General features: G+C 43.7%; 1 protein-coding gene across 2 annotated transcripts in view; it reads right to left on the bottom strand.

The window, feature by feature from the left end:
- The window catches only part of LOC131410021 (ral guanine nucleotide dissociation stimulator-like 3), a 111,999-nt gene that overhangs the window by 49,027 nt on the left and 50,927 nt on the right, over positions 1-12,045 (bottom strand). The window contains exon 1 of one of the 2 annotated variants that reach the window (XM_058547739.1): positions 11,330-11,456. The exons of the other annotated variant lie outside the window; for it this stretch is intronic. The gene's annotated coding sequence lies outside the window, so the exon portion shown is untranslated. Of the gene's footprint in view, positions 1-11,329; positions 11,457-12,045 lie in introns of those variants that run through there. 2 annotated transcript variants of the gene reach the window in all.

Genomic DNA, 12,045 nt, shown 5'->3' on the forward strand with positions numbered 1-12,045 from the left:
CTACGGGAGTCAGACTTTCATTGAGCCAGCTGGATTGCCAGGTGCTCCAAAACTAAGCCATTCCAGGACCTGAACATTAAGGAAGCAGCTATATAACATGCATTGAGGGAGGGGTGGAGACAGTAAATGCAAAGGCCCTGAGGAAGGATGGGTGGGTGGAGTTCTATGGATGGAGATAAGGCCAGCAGTGATGTGGGGGGCAGAGTAATGAAGAAAGGTTGTTTCCTATACTCCTGTCCTCCCAGTTTTGCCGTCTCAGTTCCACGTGGTTCAAACTTTTAAATCAGACCTGCTTTCTAGCTGTTAATCTCCATTTCCATTTCCAACACCTGTCTCCTTGGGCTATGAGAAGGATGATGTGATACCATGCCCATAGAGTGCCCGGCAGAGCGGGCATTCAATATGCATGCTCTCTCCCCCTTTGTGACCACAGGCTCCACCTGAGAATCCTGGGTGCCGGGCCTTCTTCCTAGGTCTGGCCAGACGCCCGGCATTCCCTTCTCCCTGAGAGACGGGGGCAGCCTGTCTCTGACATTTTCTGTCCTGACAGGATAATGTACAATGAAGTAAACAAGACAAAGAGCATCCAGGAAAACATAGCCATGGAGGGCATGATTGTCGAAGGCTGTGAGACCCTCCTGGACACCAGCCAGACTTTTGTGAGATGGGGCATGGCACCCTGCCTCCCCCAAATCTCAAGGTAGACCCCAGCAGTGGTGGCACTTGGGGACACCACCAGTTCGTTTGGCTACTATGTGCCAAAACCTGCCAGCATGATTGTGGAGTATTCCAGGGCTGCTGGAAGAATGTGACAGCTGTATGTAGATGTCGGTATCTGCACACATGGATGCAGATATTACTGGTTTTCACAGTTCTCTTCTCTCCAGATGTACACATGATTCTTCCCAGATGCCCTTGATGTGTCTTTGGATGTCATAGTAAACACTGACATGTCCTTTTGGGGAGAGAGGAGTGGAGGAGAAGGACAGATACTGATTGGCCTGGTGAATCACAAGCATGTTCAGCATCCGAGGGGAAGTCATGTGGGTCAGTCCCTCTGTCCCTTGCTCATCATCCTTAGCCCCTTGTGGGAGGCCGTGATCACAGCGGTTCTCACGGGTAGGAGGTTGCCTTCACCCTCAGCCTCCACTCTCCTTGGGAGCGGTGTTTGTGAGGCACAACCCTGTGAGGGGGCAGCTAGAGGCTGTGACTGAGGGGACTGACTTCCAACTCAGAGACGTTAGTGCCGCAAGGAGTTTGAGGGTCACCTCTTCAGATTCCACTTGCTGTGGGACCCTCAGCTTCTGCTTGCATGCCCCCGAGGTGACCTGCACCTCAGATGGGCCTCCTGAGTTCCTTCTATCCAGCCCTGGGACTCTCGGAGCAGATGAAAAGCTCGCCAGCACTTCCTGTGGCCTGTGCAGCTGCCTTTGGCCCCTGCTGCCCTTAGCAAGGGTATCATCGACTTGGAGTTTTGTCCCGAGCCCCTCTGTGTGGCCCCCTGTAACTTTTCCCTAAGCCGACGCTGTGATCTGCTGGGCCCAGAGCCAGCCTCCCTGTGTCCTGGCTCCAGCTGAGCTGCAATGGGCCAAAGCTGGAAAAGGCCCAAAGAATGACCTCTCCTGGGGTGGGCAGTGTCACCACAGTCCAGGAATCTGCTCCATTGCCCTGAGCCTAAGAATTTCCTTCCCACCTGAGGGGCTGGGGTACACGTGAAGACCAGAGAATGGGGCCCAGCAAGGTTCCAGGCAGTGACAGATGTGGGCAGGAGGCAGAGTGGTGGCCCAGAGCAGGCCTAGGGAGATGGAGCGTCAGGGAGGGCTTCCTGAGGAGGCATCACTGGAGTCGAGTCTTGAAGGGTAAGTAGGCATGCACAGGGTGGATGACGTGAAGGAAGGCCCTTCCAGGCCAAGGAGCAGCACTCAGGAGCCACAGGTAACTTGCCCTGGAACTAGAGTGGGAGCAGAGAGGGGAGGCGATGGTAAGGAAGGAGAAGTGCTGGAGCAGCCTGCTGGCGGGCCTTGAAGGCCTGAGTCCCGAGGACAGTGAGGAGCTGGCGGAGTAAGTGGGGAAAGGAGGCCTGGAGCACGTCTTAGGGGAGCTGGGATGGCAAATGGGTTCATCACTGCCCCCTGCTCTGCCCGGGAGTGGCTTCCGTGTGCAACTTGTTGAGGACTGGTGGGCTCTCTGGGCTCTGCAGCCCAGCATGTCGTGACTGATTGGTGATGTCTGCTGTGGCTGTGTGTGGCAGCAGGTGTCCTGTGTCTCTTGCTCATCCCTCTGGGCCAGAGCCAGCTCCACACTTGTCCAGCCTCCTGCCTTCCCCAGACTCAGCCCTACAGAGGTACAGCCTTTTAGATACAGGATACAACCTTCCTTAGAGAGGGAGTACAAACAATACACTAGTTGGCCTAAATTCAGCCACCAATTAAGAAAGCCTTCAGGTGCAACAATATACTTATCTTAATTTCAATCTCAGAAACTAACTCCTAATCTAATACTGCATTAATCTATTAATTCATAGAAGTAGTACTGTTACTATGAGGAACAAGAATTATTTCTCCTTGCATAATCTTAGAACAGATAGATAATCACCGAAAGTTAACAATAAAATAAATTCAACCCAATAATTATTTATTACATTAACTGTTAACCCAACACAGGTAGGCATTCAAGCAAAGATTTAAAAAAGTAAAAGATGGGAGTGACGTCAGCATCATGGCGGAGTGAGCTTTCCCGTGAATTCTTCCCCCACAAAATACAACAAAAGTAACAGCCACAGACAAACAACGGAATCCCAGACAGTCAAAAGCTGGAGCGGAGGGATCCACACTGCCGCACATCTGAGAGCGGAACGTGCTGGGCCCCCGGAGGAAGTGGGGAGAGGTAAGGAGAACTCCGCTCCCTCCCCATCAGATCAGCGATCCGGTCCGCGCGGCTCCCAGAGAGGGGGGAGGGGCGGCCCTCGGCGGGAAACTGCAGCTCTTCGGGCGCTCTCAACCAGTGGGAAACTCCCGCACAGAGGGCTCAGAGGAGCCACAGGGCTACCATCAACATCTGAGCAACCCAGAGAGCGGATAAAGAGGGGCAAACGAGAAGCCTCCCACGTCAGGGACCCAGAGGGCAAAAGAGAGAGCTCCCCCCTCCCCACAACCCGGAGTCTGCAGCTCGACCAGATCTAGCGGTCCGAGGCAGACCTGAATAAATTGGACTGGACCCGTGGATCGCAGTGGGGAAAAGAAACAAAACAAAACAAAACAAAACTGCGGATCGCAGCAGAAAAACTGGGGCAGAGCGCAGGGGGCTTAGACTACACAGCCCTTCACCACCACACAGTGGCGGCAGGTGGAAAGTGCAACCAGAGACTTCCAGGATGAGGAAAACCAAAACCAACACAGGAACCACAATGCAAAAATATATGAAATCACCAGACCAGAAACAAAATGACAAGCAACCAGAAATCAACCCCGAAGACACAGAAATCCATAAACTAAATGACAGAGATTTCAAAATAGCTATCATAAAAACACTCAACGAAATACGAGACAACACAGACAAACAATTCAATGAGATTAGGAGTTTCTTCACAAAAGAGATTGAAATCATAAAGAAAAACCTATCAGGGCTGATGGAGATGAAGAACACAATGGAGGAGATAAAGGAGAATCTGGAATCTTTAAAGAACAGAGCTGACAATATGGAGGAAAGAATTAGTACTTTAGAGGATAGGAATACAGATATACTCCAGATGGAAGAAGAGAGAGAACTAAGACTAAAAAGAAATGAAGAAAGACTCCGAGAAATATCGGACTCTATTAGAAAATGTAACATAAGAATTATAGGTATTCCTGAGGGAGAGGAGAGGGAAAGAGGAACAGAGAGCCTATTCAAGGAAATAATAGCTGAAAATTTCCCAAATCTGGGGAAGGAGCAGGAAATACCAGTAAGCGAAGCCAACAGGACTCCTATATATATTAACAGACAAAGGCCTTCACCACGACACCTAGTGGTAAGGCTAGCCAGGGTCAACGACAAAGAAACAATATTAAGGGCAGCTAGACAAAAACAAAAAATAACGTACAAAGGAACTCCCATCAGGCTCTCAGCGGATTTCTCAACAGAAACTTTTCAGGCTAGAAGAGACTGGAATGATATATTCAAAATACTAAAAGACAAAAACTTTCAGCCAAGAATACTCTATCCAGCAAAAATATCCTTCAAATATGATGGAGAAATAGTAACTCTCCCAGATAAACAAAAGCTAAGGGAGTTCATGGCCACGAGACCGCCACTACAAGAAATACTCAAGAAGGCCCTCAGGCCCGAAAACAAGAAGAGAAAGGGAACACAAAGCTTGGAGTAAGGAGAAAAGTAGGCAGACAAAATCAGAGAAATAGTAGATCTTTACCGGAATAGGTTAGCAACCACTTAAATACTAAACTCAAAGATCAAAGGAAGAAATTCACCAAAAATAAATTTAACCTCATCACTGTAAACACACAGCCACAACACAAGATAGAATAAGGTATAACAAGAGCAACTTAGAAGGGGAAGAGGAAAGTGACTGAATTGACTTAGTATAAGGAAATAGGAGGCTATCAGATAATGGACTATCTCATACAGAAGATTTTTCGCCCAAACCTCAAGGTAACCACTAAACAAATAATCAAATTAAAACCACATATGATAAACAAAGAGAAAACTAGAAGAATCATAAGACAGAACAACCAAACTGAATTGGCAGTCCAAAACAAATGGGACAAGAAACAAAGGAAATGCAAAAGAACCAGAAAATAAGTGACAAAACAGCAACATTCAACCCTCATATTTCAATAATTACCCTAAATGTAAATGGATTGAACTCTCCAATCAAAAGATACAGAGTGGCAGGATGGATTAAAAAGCAAGACCCAACAATATGCTGCCTTCAGGAAACACATCTTAGCACTAAAGACAAGCACAGGCTCAGAGTGAAAGGATGGAAGACAATACTCCAAGCTAATGGCAAACAAAAGAAAGCAGGTGTTGCCATACTCATATCAGACAAAGTAGACTTCAAGATAAAACAGGTTAAGAAAGACAAAGAAGGGAAATATATAATGATAAAAGGGACACTCCATCAAGAAGACATATCACTTATAAATATATATGCACCCAACATAGGAGCACCAATGTACATAAAACAACTATTAACAAACCTAAAAGGAGAAATCAACAACAACACAATAATAGTAGGGGATCTTAACACCCCACTTACAGCAATGGATAGATCATCCAGACAAAAAGTTAATAAAGAAATATTAGACTTAAATGAAAAACTGGACGAGATGGACCTAGTAGACATATACAGAGCACTCCACCCAAAAACAGCTGACTACACATTCTTCTCAAGCGCGCATGGAACATTCTCTAGGATAGACCATATGTTGGGAAACAAAGCAAGCCTCAATAAATTTAAGAGGATTGAAATCATAACAAGCATCTTTTCAGACCATAAGGCTATGAAACTGGAAATGAACCAGGAAAAAAAAACTGGGAAAGTGACAAAAATGTGGAGATTAAACAACATGCTACTGAACAACCAATGGATCATTGATGAAATTAAAGGAGAAATCAAAAACTATCTGGAAACAAACGAAAATGATAACATGCCATATCAAACCATATGGGATGCAGCAAAAGCGGTCCTGAGAGGGAAACTCATAGCGATACAAGCCCACCTTAACAAACAAGAAAAAGCCCTAATAGGCAACCTTAAATTACACCTAACAGAACTAGAAAAAGAAGAACAAACAAAGCCCAAAGCCAGCAGAAGGAGAGAAATAATAAAAATCAGAGCAGAAATAAATGATATTGAGACCAAAAAAACAGTAGAAAGGATTAATGAAACAAAGAGTTGGTTCTTCGAGAAGATAAACAAAATAGACAAACCCTTAGCCAGGCTAACTAAGAAAAAAAGAGAAAAGGCTCAAGTAAATAAAATTAGAAATGAAAGAGGAGAAATTACAACGGATACCATGGAAATACAGAGGATTATAAGAGAATACTATGAGAAATTATATGCCAACAAATCGGACAATCTAGAAGAAATGGATAAATTCTTAGACTTATACAACCTCCCAAAATTGAACCAAGAAGAAATGGAGAATCTGAATAGACCAATCACAAGTAAAGAGATTGAAATAGTAATCAAAAACCTCCCAAAAAATAAAAGTCCAGGACCAGATGGCTTCTCCAGTGAATTTTACCAAACATTCAAAGAAGATTTAATACCCATCCTCCTCAAACTATTCCAAAAAATAGAGGAAGATGGAACACTTCCTGAATCATTCTACGAGGCCAACATCACCCTGATACCGAAACCAGACAAAGACAATACAAAGAAAGAAAATTACAGGCCAATATCGCTGATGAACATTGATGCAAAAATCCTCAACAAAATATTGGCAAACCGAATACAACAATATATTAAAAAGATCATACACCATGATCAAGTGGGATTTATACCAGAGACGCAGGGATGGTTCAACATCCGCAAATCAATCAACGTGATACATCACATCAACAAAACAAAGAATAAAAACCACATGATCATCTCAATAGACGCAGAGAAGGCATTTGACAAGATACAACATCCATTTATGATAAAAACTCTCAATAAATTGGGAATAGAAGGAAAGTACCTCAACATAATAAAGGCCATATATGACAAACCCACAGCTAACATCATACTCAACGGGGAAAGACTGAAAGCCATTCCTCTGAGAACAGGAACGAGGCAGGGCTGCCCACTCTCACCACTCCTGTTCAACATAGTACTGGAGGTTTTGGCCAGAGCAATTAGGCAAGAAAAAGGAATAAAAGGAATCCAAATAGGTAACGAAGAAGTGAAACTCTCACTATTCGCAGATGACATGATTGTATATATAGAAAACCCTAAAGAATCTGTTGGAAAACTGTTAGAAACAATCAACAACTACAGCAAAGTTGCAGGGTACAAAATCAATCTACAAAAATCAGTTGCATTTCTATATGCTAATAATGAACTAACAGAAAGAGAGCTCAAAAAGATAATACCATTTACAATTGCATCAAAAAGAATAAAATACCTAGGAATAAATCTTACCAAGGAGGTGAAGGACCTATACAATGAGAACTACAAGACATTATTGAGGGAAATCCACGATGACATAAAGAAATGGAAAGATATCCCATGCACGTGGATTGGAAGAATAAACATAGTTAAAATGTCTATATTACCTAAAGCAATCTACAGATTCAATGCAATCCCAATCAGAATCCCAATGACATTCTTCACAGAAATAGAAAAAAGAATACTAAAATTTATATGGGGCAACAAAAGACCCCGAATAGCTAAAGAAATCCTAAAGAAAAAGAACAAAGCAGGAGGCATCACAATTCCTGACTTCAAAACATACTACAAAGCAATAGTAATCAAAACAGCATGGTACTGGTACAAAAACAGACACACAGATCAATGGAACAGAATTGAAAGCCCAGAAATAAAACCACACATATACGGACAGCTAATTTTCGACAAAGGTGCTAAGGACATGCAATGGAGAAAGGAAAGTCTCTTCAATAAATGGTGTTGGGAAAACTGGACATCCACATGCAAAAGAATGAAAGTGGACCATGTGCTATCGCCATACACAAAAATTAACTCAAAATGGATCAAAGACCTGAAGGTGAGACCTGAAACTATAAAACTCATAGAAGAAAATATAGGCAACACACTATTTGACATTGGGTTTAAAGGAATCTTTTCAGATGACATGCCTACCCAGACTAGGGAAACTAAAGAAAAAATAAACAAGTGGGACTTGATCAGACTAAAGAGCTTTTATAAGACAAATGAAATCAGAATCAAGATGAACAAACAACCAACCAGCTGGGAGAGAATATTTGCAAAACATACATCTGACAAGGGGTTGATCTCCATAATATATAAAGAACTCACACAATTGAACAACAAAAAAACAAACAACCCGATCAAAAAATGGGCAGAGGAAATGAACAGACACTTCTCCAAGGAAGATATACAGATGGCCAATAGGCACATGAAAAGATGCTCAACATCACTAGTCATCAGGGAAATGCAAATCAAAACAACACTAAGATACCACCTCACGCCCGTTAGAATGGCTATAATCACCAAGACAAAAAACAACAAATGTTGGAGAGGATGTGGAGAAACAGGAACCCTCATACACAGCTGGTGGGAATGCAAATTGGTGCAGCCTCTATGGAAAACGGTATGGAGATTCCTCAAAGAATTAAAAATAGAGATGCCCTATGATCCAGCCATCCCACTACTGGGAATCTATCCAACGCACCTGAAATCAACAATCCAAAGAGGCTTATGCACCCCTATGTTCATTGCAGCATTATTCACCATAGCCAAGAAGTGGAAGCAACCTAAGTGTCCCTCGACTGACGATTGGATTAAGAAAATGTGGTATATATATACAATGGAATACTACTCAGCCATAAAAAAAGACAAAATCGTCCCATTTGCAACAACATGGATGGGCCTGGAGCGTATTATGTTAAGTGAAATAAGCCAGAAAGAGAAAGACAAACACTGTATGATCTCACTCATATGTGGAATATAAACAAACACATGGACAGAGAAAACTGGACTGTGGTTACCCGGGAAGTGGGGGTGGGGGGTGGGGGATGGGCACAAGGGGTGAAGGGAGTCATATATGGGGTGAAGGACAAACAAAAATGTACAACCCAAAATCTCACAATGTTAGAAACCATTAAAATATCAATAAAAATGTTAAAAAAAAAAAAAAAAAAAAAGGCCAAATACTGTAGGATTCCATTTATATGATATTCTAGAAAAGACAAACCATAGGGAAAGACAACAGATCATCAGTTGCCAGGGGTTAAGGGTGGGGGAAGAGTTGACTACAAAAGAGCAGCTCAAGGGAGTTCTGGGTACTGGAACTGTTCTGTGTCTTGATTTTGGTAGTTGCACAGCTCTATGCTTTTGTCAAAACAGTTGTACAAAGAGGAAAACAAATACATCATTTCTCACTCATCAGATTGGCAAAACTTTAAAAATCTGACAATCCCAATCTGACAATTCCCAGGGCAAGGATGACTCAGACACTGTTGGCGGGAATGGAAATTGTTAAAACTTCAGAGGATGATTTGGCTGCAGCTCGTCAAGTTGCAGATTCACATCAGCCCCTTGTCCAGCAATCCACTCACAGGCAGGTTTCCATTCTAGGGAATCCACGTGTGCTCGAGGAGACACACACAAGTATAGTCATTAAACATGGTATGGGAATGAGTTAATTGTGGTTAGTAGTTATTTAAAAAAGAAAGGAAATATGCATATGGGAAAGAATCAACCCTGCTGGCTACATATGTGATCTGGGAAGGTAACTCATTGGTTTGTCTACTTAATAGTATGTAGCACAGACAGCACTGTACTAGGAATCTGGAGACAAGCATCTGAGCATATAGTTCCAACTCTGCCACTAAGTAGCAGTCAGACTATGGACAACTTAACTTGAGAAACCTCACTTTCCATTTCCTGGAAAATGAAGAGGTTAGGCTCGACAACCACTAAAATTATTTCCAACTCCACAATTCTATGATTCAATGTCAACAATCAAAAATTATATTCCAAAGTACCTATGTTCAGAAACTGTTTTTCCCAGATACCCTGAAACTGGAAACTATCAGGGAAATAGGATATCTTAAAATATTGATACATAAAATGGCCCAAATTTCTTGGTACGTCTATGACAAGCTGTTTAATCAAGATTGTAACTCAGAAAGAGCATATAAACAGCGAAACCTACCATATTGACTTGGGTCACCCTCAGGAAAAACATATGTCCTCTCCCATTTTAACAATGCAAAACAAATTCACTATATTAATGAGTCCATCTTGTCAAGTTCAGGTCTGTCTAGCCAAAAGTCATTCATGTATATGGTAAGATTTACTTGATTTTTTAACAAAGATAAAAAGATAAATGGCTTTTTGTATTTTTGCCTGTTTCATCTATAAAGCTCTTACATTACAATTTAATAGCTTCAGCCTGCTACAATAATTTAAAGAGCCTTTTGAAACTTGTAATATGCCATGTCCAACAGGATCTAGTAAAAAAATCAGTAGTTCACAATCCAAAAATGCTTATTTAGATTCATTACCAACAATACTTACACTTCAAAGACACCTATAACCAACATGTCATTTGTTCCTACTGCAGAATTTAATAGGTTGTTAAATTCTGGTATCATCCAAAACTATAATTAGGCTGCTATCAATAAAATGTATTTTATTAATCAGAGATATTAAAACTAATGATTAAACTATTAAACTAAATGATTAACTAAATATTAAAACTAATGGCAACTAACGATCTGTTGTCTTTCCCTATGGTTTATCTTTTCTAGAATATCATATAAATGAAATCCTACCGTATTTGGCCTTTTAACCTTTCACCCTCTCATCCAAATCAAAATTTGAAAATTCTTGTTCTATGAGCTTTCCAAATCAATCTTACAATTCTAAATGAGTATGGAGACAAAACACACACTATATACTACTTCTAAAAACCTCCTCCTTATCCGATTTTAAATTTAGCACCAACTGCCAAGAAAAACCTTTCCACTGAAAACAAAATTCCGTACACATTATGTCAATCATCAATTGATCAGTCATCAGTCTATGTTAACATATGGTGAGTTATTATTAGGAAGCTACATAATTTTCACCAAAGACTGTTTAAAGCTCCTTTCATTAAATGCAGTTTACAACAATTCACAGGCTTCAAAGTTCACCTTGCAAATATAGAGTCAATTATCAGAAACCATTAATGGGATTAGGCTTTTCTCTGAAGGTGGTCCCAAGGAAGTAGGAACGTTTATTTGTTTAAAGAACGCAGTGAGGAGCCCAATAGCCTGCGCGGAGTCAGGCAGAGGATCGCAGACCACAGTCCATCTTCTGAAGGAAAGTGTTCACCCGGGGATGTAGAGACCTGGCCTAGACGGGGCCCCCGGGGGCACGAACTCAAGGGCGCGCGCAGAGGGCTGGCGACTCCCTGCCGCCCCCTGCACCTCCGCTGGGTGGACAGGAGGCCCCGCCGGGGTGGGGCCCCGCCAAGGCAGAGGGGCCCGCCGGCCAGGCGGCGTTCCTCTGCTCCTCCAAGGGACAGAGTTGGGCTCCCCCACCTGGGGCAGCCCGCCAGCAGCCCCGGCCCCCGGCCCCATCCGCCGACCCCCCACCGCGCTCCCGCCATCTGCGGCGGAGATCTCCACGCCGAGCCCGCCGCCCACCGCCTACCTCAGCGCTGCCTCCTGCCCAGCGCTCCTCCACACTGCAGAAAGGAGAGCTCCCCAGCGCTGAAAATCCTGGAGGAAGGATCCAGAAACCGCCCATCCCCCCACACAAACCTCCGAGGAGGCCACCTCAGCACCAGGGACCCCGCCTCCAGTGCACGTTCCCCGGGGCTCTCCAGCTCGCCATCCCCTCTGCCGCTCTGAGAGCCAGTCCTGCGCATGCGCGGCCTCCAAGGCTACAATGGGAACCTCTGAGGGGCACCGGGAGGGGGGTGGGGGTGTGGGGTCCAAGGTGTCCCTGAGAGGGAGAGCGGAAGCGGGCTGGCTCTCTGCAGCCCTTGACTCTGCTCTCCCTGGATGACCATCAGCTCCTGGAGAAAATCTGCCTTCCCTTGAGGTGGCTCCTCCTGTCCTGAGAAGCACGTTACATGATCTAACATTTGTTTAAAAAAGAATGACATCCTTAACACCTGATGTGTCGTGTCGTGTCCCCAGAAGAATTCTCTGCTTCCCCAGAAGACTAGACAGCGAGCAACTGGGACTGAGTTCTGACCTAGGAAGGAAGGACACTGAGGGCACAGCTGTCTCCCCTCTGCTGGCTACTTCCCCTGATCTGTGGCCGTGATGGGGACACAGCTTTGGGGACTCGTGCAGGTGACAACGCTCACATGTTTGCCCACCATATTACATTTCTTATGATTGAGTGGTTAAAACGGGAGG

The sequence above is a fragment of the Diceros bicornis genome, chromosome 9, assembly GCF_020826845.1.
Source record: "Diceros bicornis minor isolate mBicDic1 chromosome 9, mDicBic1.mat.cur, whole genome shotgun sequence".
NCBI classification, from domain to species: domain Eukaryota; kingdom Metazoa; phylum Chordata; class Mammalia; order Perissodactyla; family Rhinocerotidae; genus Diceros; species Diceros bicornis.